The sequence below is a fragment of the Salvelinus alpinus genome, chromosome 2, assembly GCF_045679555.1.
Source record: "Salvelinus alpinus chromosome 2, SLU_Salpinus.1, whole genome shotgun sequence".
NCBI classification, from domain to species: domain Eukaryota; kingdom Metazoa; phylum Chordata; class Actinopteri; order Salmoniformes; family Salmonidae; genus Salvelinus; species Salvelinus alpinus.
In genome coordinates this window covers 58,826,801-58,834,923 of record NC_092087.1, presented here as the reverse complement: position 1 = coordinate 58,834,923, position 8,123 = coordinate 58,826,801, and positions in this window count along the sequence as shown.

Here is an 8,123-nt window from a genome sequence, read left to right as displayed (position 1 = left end):
TGAGATATGACCGTTCAATCTAAAGGAGCAGATGTCACTTTCAGGATATGTCAATACAACACAGAAAGCTTAACGCCAGACTGGTATTGTGGTTGTTCATTAGGTGATGGGAAATATGCAATGATACCTGCACCATCTACACACTGAAAAGACTCCCTAACTCTTTGTGACAGACATATTGTGTTCTTTCATCCTTCTGTAAAAAAAAAAGCTAACCGTGACACTGTCATGAAACATGATTATATATCGACTATGAAACAAATATGACATGGCCTGCTTATGAGTTGCCATGAAAGAAAGTTAGATTAATTCAACTGAAAATGGCGAGAACAGGCGTTCGTAACTAAATGCTTTTGTTTAGCTTGAGAATAGTAGTTGCATGATTTATCATTCTACGGTATGTATGTATGTAATATAGTAGAATGTTATGAATCGACACTGAATTGTAGGTGCTAACTACAGGCTATGTAAAAGTTGGACGGAAGAACACACAGTACTGCTTATTTCTTAAAATCAATCCCATATACTATGTTATTACAAAAAAGGTTTTAAATTCTCTGGTAATGCCAATACGGAATACTATCAAATGCTTCTCAAAGATGCGTGGTGGTCAAACAAGCAATAACAGAAACAAAATGGCTGACAATTTAATGACGTGTCACAGAATTCTGCGGCAACACTCAAGGTGTGCCGCAGTATGACGCAACTTTTAAAGGAGGAACCATTGTATGTATGCGGATGACTCAACACTATACATGTCATCTGCTACAGCAACTGAAATGACTGCAACACTTAACAAAGAGCTGCAGTGAGTTTCACAATGGGTGGCAAGGAATAAGTTAGTCGTAAATATATATAAAAAACTAAAAGCATTGTATTTGGGACAAATCATTCACTGAACTCTAAACCTCAACTAAATCTTGTAATAAATAATGTGGAAATGAGCAAGTTGAAGTGACTAAACTGCTTGGAGTAACCCTGGATTGTAAACTGTCATGGTCAAAACATATTGATACAACAGTAGCTAAGATGGGGATAAGTCTGTCCATAATAAAGTGCTGCTCTGCCTTCTTAACAGCACTATCAACAAGGCAGGTCCTACAGGCTCTAGTTTTGTCAAACCTGGACTACTGTTCAGTTGTGTGGTCAGGTGTCACAAAGAGGGACTCAGGAAAATTGCAATTGGCTCAGAACAAGGCAGCACGGCTGGCCCTTGGATGTACACAGAGAGCAAACATGAATAATATGCATGTCAATCTCTCCTGGCTCAAAGTAGAGGAGATATTGACTTCATCAAAAACTTAATCAAAAACTGTAATATCTTATGTTTCACGGAATCGTGGCTGAATGACGACATGGATATTCAGCTAGCGGGATATACGCTGCACCGGCAGGATAGAACAGCACTCTCCGGTAAGACGAGGGGTTGTCGGTCTGTGCATATTTGTAAACAACAGCTGGTGCACAAAATCTAAGGAAGTCTCTAGATTTTGCTCGCCTGAAGTAGAGTATATCATGACAAATTGCAGGCCACACTACTTGCCTAGAGAGTTCTCAGCTATATTTTTCGTGGCTGTTTATTTACCACCACAAACAGATGCTTGCACTAAGACCGCACTCAGTCAGCTGTATAAGGAAATAAGCAAATAGGAAACCACTCACCCAGAGGCAGCGCTCCTAGTGGCCGGAGACTTTAATGCAGGGTAATTTAAATCAGTTCTACCAAATCTCTATCAACATGTTAAATGTGCAACCAGAGGGAAAAAAATTCTAGATCACCTGTACTCCACACACAGAGACGCGTACAAAGCTCTCCCTCACCCTCCATTTGGTAAATCCGACCACAACTCTATCCTCCTGATTCCTGCTTACAAGCAAAAATTAAAGCAGGAAGCACCAGTGACTCGGTCTATAAAAAAGTGGTCAGATGAAGCAGATGCTAAACTACAGGACTGTTTTGCTATCACAGACTTGAACATGTTCCGGGATTCTTCCGATGACATTGAGGAATACACCACATCAGTCACTGGTTTTATCAATAAGTGCATCGAGGACGTCGTCCCCACAGTGACTGTATGTACATACCCCAACCAGAAGCCATGGATTACAGGCAACATTTGCACTGAGCTAAAGGGTAGAGCTGCCACTTTCAAGGTGCGGGACTCTAACCCGGAAGCTTACAAGACATCCCGCTATGCCCTGCGACGAACCATCAAACAGGCAAAGCATCAATAAAGGGCTAAGATTGAATCATACTACACCGGCTCCGGCGCTCGTCAGATGTGGCTGGGCTTGCAAACTATTACAGACTACAAAGGTAAGCACAGCCGTGAGCTGCCCAGTGACACGAGCCTATCAGACGAGCTAAACCACTTCTATGCTCGCTTCGAGGCAAGCAACTGAGGCATGCATGAGAGCATCAGCTGTTCCGGATGACTGTGTGATCATGCTCTCCGTAGCCGACGTGAGTAAGAAGACCTTAAGACAGGTCAACATACACAAGGCTGCGGGGCCAGACGGATTACCAGGACGTGTGCTCCGGGCATGTGCTGACCAACTGGCAGGTGTCTTCACTGACATTTTCAACATGTCCCTGATTGAGTCTGTATTACCAACATGTTTCAAGCAGACCATCATAGTCCCTGTGCCCAAGAACACAAAGGCAACCTGCCTAAATGACTACAGACCCGTAGCACTCACATCCGTAGCCATGAAGTGCTTTGAAAGGCTGGTAATGGCTCACATAAACACCATTATCCCAGAAACCCTAGACCCACTCCAATTTGCATACCGCCCAAACAGATCCACAGATGATGCAATCTCTATTGCACTCCACACTTCCCTTTCCCACCTGGACAAAAGGAACACCTATGTGAGAATGCTATTCATTGACTACAGCTCAGCATTCAACACCATAGTACCCTCAAAGCTCATCACTAAGCTAAGGAACCTGGGACTAAACACCTCCCTCTGCAACTGGATCCTGGACTTCCTGACGGGCCGCCCCCAGGTAGTGAGGGTAGGTAGCAACACATCTGCCACGCTGATCTTCAACACTGGAGCTTCCCAGGGGTGCGTGCTCAGTCCTCTCCTGTAGTCCTTGTTCACCCACAACTGCATGGCCAGGCACGACTCCAACACTATCATTACGTTTGCAGACGACACAACAGTGGTAGGCCTGATCACCGACAACAACGAGACAGCCTATAGGGAGGAGAAACCTGGCCAGAATAACAACCTATCCCTTAACGTAACCAACACTAAGGAGATGATTGTGGACTACAGGAAAAGGAGCACCGAGCACGCCCCCATTCTCATCGATGTGGCTGTAGTGGTACAGGTTGAGAGCTTCAAGTTCCTTGGTGTCCACATCAACAACAAACTAGAATGGTCCAAACACACCAAGACAGTCGTGAAGAGGGCACGACAAAGCCTATTCCCCCTCAGGAAACTAAAATGATTTGGTATGGGTCCTGAGATCCTCAAAGGGTTCTACAGCTGCAAAATCGAGAGCATCCTGACCGGTTGCATCACTGCCTGGTACGACAATTGCTCGGCCTCCGACCGCAAGGCACTTCAGAGGGTAGTGCGTACGGCACAGTACATCACTGGGGCAAAACTGCCTGCCATCCAGGACCTCTAACCCAGGCAGTGTCAGAGGAAGGCCCTAAAAATTGTCAAAGACCCCAGCCACCCCAGTCATAGACTGTTCCCTCTACTACCGCATGGCAAGCAGTACCGGAGTGCCAAGTCTAGGACAAAAAGGCTTCTCAACAGTTTTTACCGCCAAGCCATAAGACTCCTGAAAAGGTAACCAAATGGTTACCCGGACTATTTGCATTGTGTGCCCCCACCCCCAACCCGTCTTTTACGCTGCTGCTACTCTCTGTTTATCATATATGCATAGTCACTTTAACTATGCCTTCATGTACATACTACCTCAATTGGCCCGACCAACCAGTGCTCCCGCACATTGGCTAACCGGGCTATCAGCATTGTGTCCCAACACCCACCGCCCGTCAACCCCTCTTTTTGTGCTACTGCTACTCTCTGTTCATCACATATGCATAGTCACTTTAACCATACCTACATGTACATACTACCTCAATAAGCCGGACTATCCGGTGTCTGTATATAGCCTTGCTACTGTTATTTTCAAATGTATTTTTACTGTTGTTTTATTTCTTTAGTTACCTATACACACGCACGCACGCACGCACACACACACACACACACACACACACACACACACACACACACACACACACACACACACACACACACACACACACACACACACACACACACACACACACACACACACACACACACACACACCTTTTTTTCGCACTATTGGTTAGAGCCTGTAACTAAGTATTTCACTGTAAGAATACCTGTTGTATTCGGCGGACGTGACAAATAAACTTTGATTTGATCACTACTTGTATTTGTGAGAGGTAATTGACATGTTGAAAGCATCGAGCTGTCTGTTTAAACGACTAGCACACAGCTCAGACACCCATGCATAACCCACAAGACATGCCACCAGAGGTCTCTTCACAGTTCCCAAGTCCAGAACAGACTTTGGGAGGCGCACAGTACTACATAGAGCCATGACTACATGGAACTCTATTCCACATCAGGTTGTAGTGGAAATTCTAACCAAAAGGAGAGAGAGAGAGACTCTCGATTCAAACTACTTTCTTATAAGACTTGCAAAAATGGAGCAATCAACAAGCACTAAAATAGGGCAGAGTTAAATGCCCAATGAACATAGTTGGGTCTCACTTTTACAGAAAAAGTACAAGCCCTTTTATTTCTACGTGGCAGTTTAGCAGATGTATGGAAACAGGGGCGGAAACATAGTGTAAAAGGCAATTGGTTTATCTGTGCAGATTAAGATAGCCCGAGGGCTCAACCGTATAACTGCGTTTTGTCACAGTTCACACTATAATGTGCTTCTTACTGCATGTTTCCACACAGCTGACTTCCTGCAGAGAGTAGAACCACGGGATGTCTCACATGCTGCTGTCGCACCCAAACGGATCTTAGCTATACGCCCAATCTTACGACTAAGTCACACAAAGATAAGTTTGCATCAGGTTTGAAAAAAAACACTAGCATATTTACAAGAGACAATTCTTTAAGCAGTGAAACATGTGATAGCGTGACTAATTTTGTAATTTTCCACGACAAGGTAACTGGTGCAAGCAGTAGAATCAGATTTAAAAAACAGATACAAATACAGCTTATGGAACAGAGGGGAGTGTGAAGCAACACAAACATAGGCACAGACACATGCATATACACACACACACATGATGTATTACAACCGGCCGTGATCGGGAGTCCCATAGAGCGGCGCACAATTGACCCAGCGTCGTCCGGGTTAGGGGAGGGTTTGGCTGGGGTAGGCCGTCGTTGTAAAATAAGAATTTGTTCTTAACCGACTTGCCTAGTTGAATAAAGATTAAATTAAATAAAAAATCATCCCCCTAGGTTGTGCTGCTACAAGCCAAAATGTATTTAAGTACATTAAGTACCCACCTCTGCCCATTTGGAACACTGACAAGTAGAGAGCATAATTGATTAGATTTTTTAAGTTGTTGTTGTTCAAACTGATTGGGTGGGCCTGGCTCCCCAGTGAACCACACTCATGCAAGCACACACCCACACACTAATGAACACACACATGCATATACAGGCATGCACACAGTAGTGGAAAAAAGTACCCAATTGTCATACTTGAGTAAAAGTAAAGATACCTTAATAAAAAAATGTCTCAAGTAAAAGTGAAAGTCACCCAGTAAAATATAACTTGAGTAAAAGTATTTGGTTTTAAATATACTTAACTATCAAAAGTTGATGTAATTGTTCAAATATACTTAAGTATCAAAAGTATAAGTGCACTCGTTCAAAATGTAACGAGTACTTTTGGGTGTCAGGGAAAATGTATGGAGTAAAAAGTACCAAATTTTCTTTAGGAATGTAGTGAAATAAAAGTAAAAGTAGTCAAAAATATGATTAGTAAAGTACAGATACCCCAAAACACGACTTAAGTAGTACTTTCAAGTATTTTTACTTGAGTACTTTACACCACTGCATGCACACAAAAACGGTACATGCTATCTCTTTCACACACAGGTTTCGTTTTTTCTATTCTCGTGGGGTTCTAAATTGGACTTTAGGTCCCCACAAGGATAGAAGAAGAACCAACCCTCACACTCTGCCCATTCATGCACCCACTGTGTCCACTATATTAAAATATCAAATCAGATCCTTCAAAAAGCCTGGAGGTGTCTCCAAGCCCCAACATGTGGTTACAGCGCCCCCATAGGGCTCAGTCTGTCTCTCTACCCATCAGCACATTAGGAGGGTCCTCTTCTTCCCCTCTCCCACCTCTCCTCCTGGTTGCCTCGCTTAGCTCACTCTGCTTCCATTCCGATTGCTCCAAGCCTCTTGGCCCGCACTCATATCACACACACTCACACACAAAAGTCAGTTATACAAAATTTAATACTGCAACTCACCCCCTTGAACCACCCAAACACCCACTCCATTCCATGCCAGCCCTGGCAACCTCCATTCCCCTATTTGCCTAAACACCCCTTCTTCCCCACACGCACGCACACCAAACTGAACTGACGGCCTTGAGGTGTTAAAGAGATACTGTGAGATTCGGGAAATTAAGCCGTTTTTCTACTTACCCAGAGTCAGATGAACTAGTGGATACCATTTTTATGTTAAAGGAAGTTAGAAGTAGTTTGTCGACTAGCGTTAGCGCAATGACTAGAAGTCTACAAGTTCGCTAGTGTATGCTACTGTACCTGTAGACTTCCAGTCACTACTCTAACGCTAGTTTGCATTGGCTTGCGAAACTACCTCTAACTTCATACTGCACACAGAGACAAAACATGGTATCCACGAGGTCATCTGACTCTGGGTAAGTACAAAAACATTGACAGAATCTCGCAGTATCCCCAAGCAGGGTATTCCTAAGCAGGGCCGGATTAATGCAGGGGCTTACCGGGGCTGAAGCCCCCCCTGATTTTTTTTTTTTATACATTTAAATGTACACTATTAAGGAAATATATACTGTATCTATTGTATAGATACATTAAATAAATATACAGTATCTATTATATACAGTATGTAGTATATCTTTGACATATTTTTACTGCAACCGCCAACCCCCGTAAGAATCAGGAGCCCGCTCTCTGCTGCCTGCTGCCGCTCTGCTAATCATCAGATGGGGGGAGAATAATACAAATAAAAACGCATAATAAATAAATGTGACTGGTCAGTTGTGTGAGTCAGTGGCTGGGCCCGAGCCCTTAGAGGCAAAAATTTAAAAAATACATTTTTTTTTTTTTTCATTATACATTTCTTGGGTCCAACCACAGGAGCTCGCTACCCCTGAAAAATCTGAATAAAAAAATAGGTAAAAAACCATGCATTGGGCCTTTACTAGTCCTGTATTAGCGGACCGATATAGCTATCTGTAGTGCTGGGATTTCATTTTTTTCCTGTGCCCCCCCAAACATCTTGATACTGTTATGGTTGCGCCTCCATGAGCTGACAGAACAGCTTCAATGTGCCTTTGCATAGATTCTACAAGTGGACCAAAACCATGCCAGGGAAATGCACCCCACACAATAACATTTTCTTTGTATCCCTTGTTTACTCAAGTATTTCCTTTATTTTGGTAGTTACTGGTATGCCTACAGTTGAGAAGACGTTAGTTTGGGCAGCATGACTGCCAAATATAGGCTACTGCATTTTGCGTTGTGGCCATAGACATATAATCCATCAAAGGATTTTGTAACCTCTTACCTTGGTAATTTGACTCTTAAACTCATGGTTACACTAGCAATGGATGGCAGTCCTGACTTGAATGGGAACTGCCATCTATGGATAATATGTCTATGGTTGATTTGCGCCTGTCGGTTTGCATTTTGCATATTTCAAAATACAATTGCAGGAAAAACGTAGTTTGGAAAGCAAATGCCTACTGCTGAAAATACTAATCTGTCCGTAGAACAAATATTTAAAAAAATTGTCAACAACTCCCAATTTGTAGCTAACAGCAGCACTGCTTTTCCAAGTAGCTCATCTTGAGATAG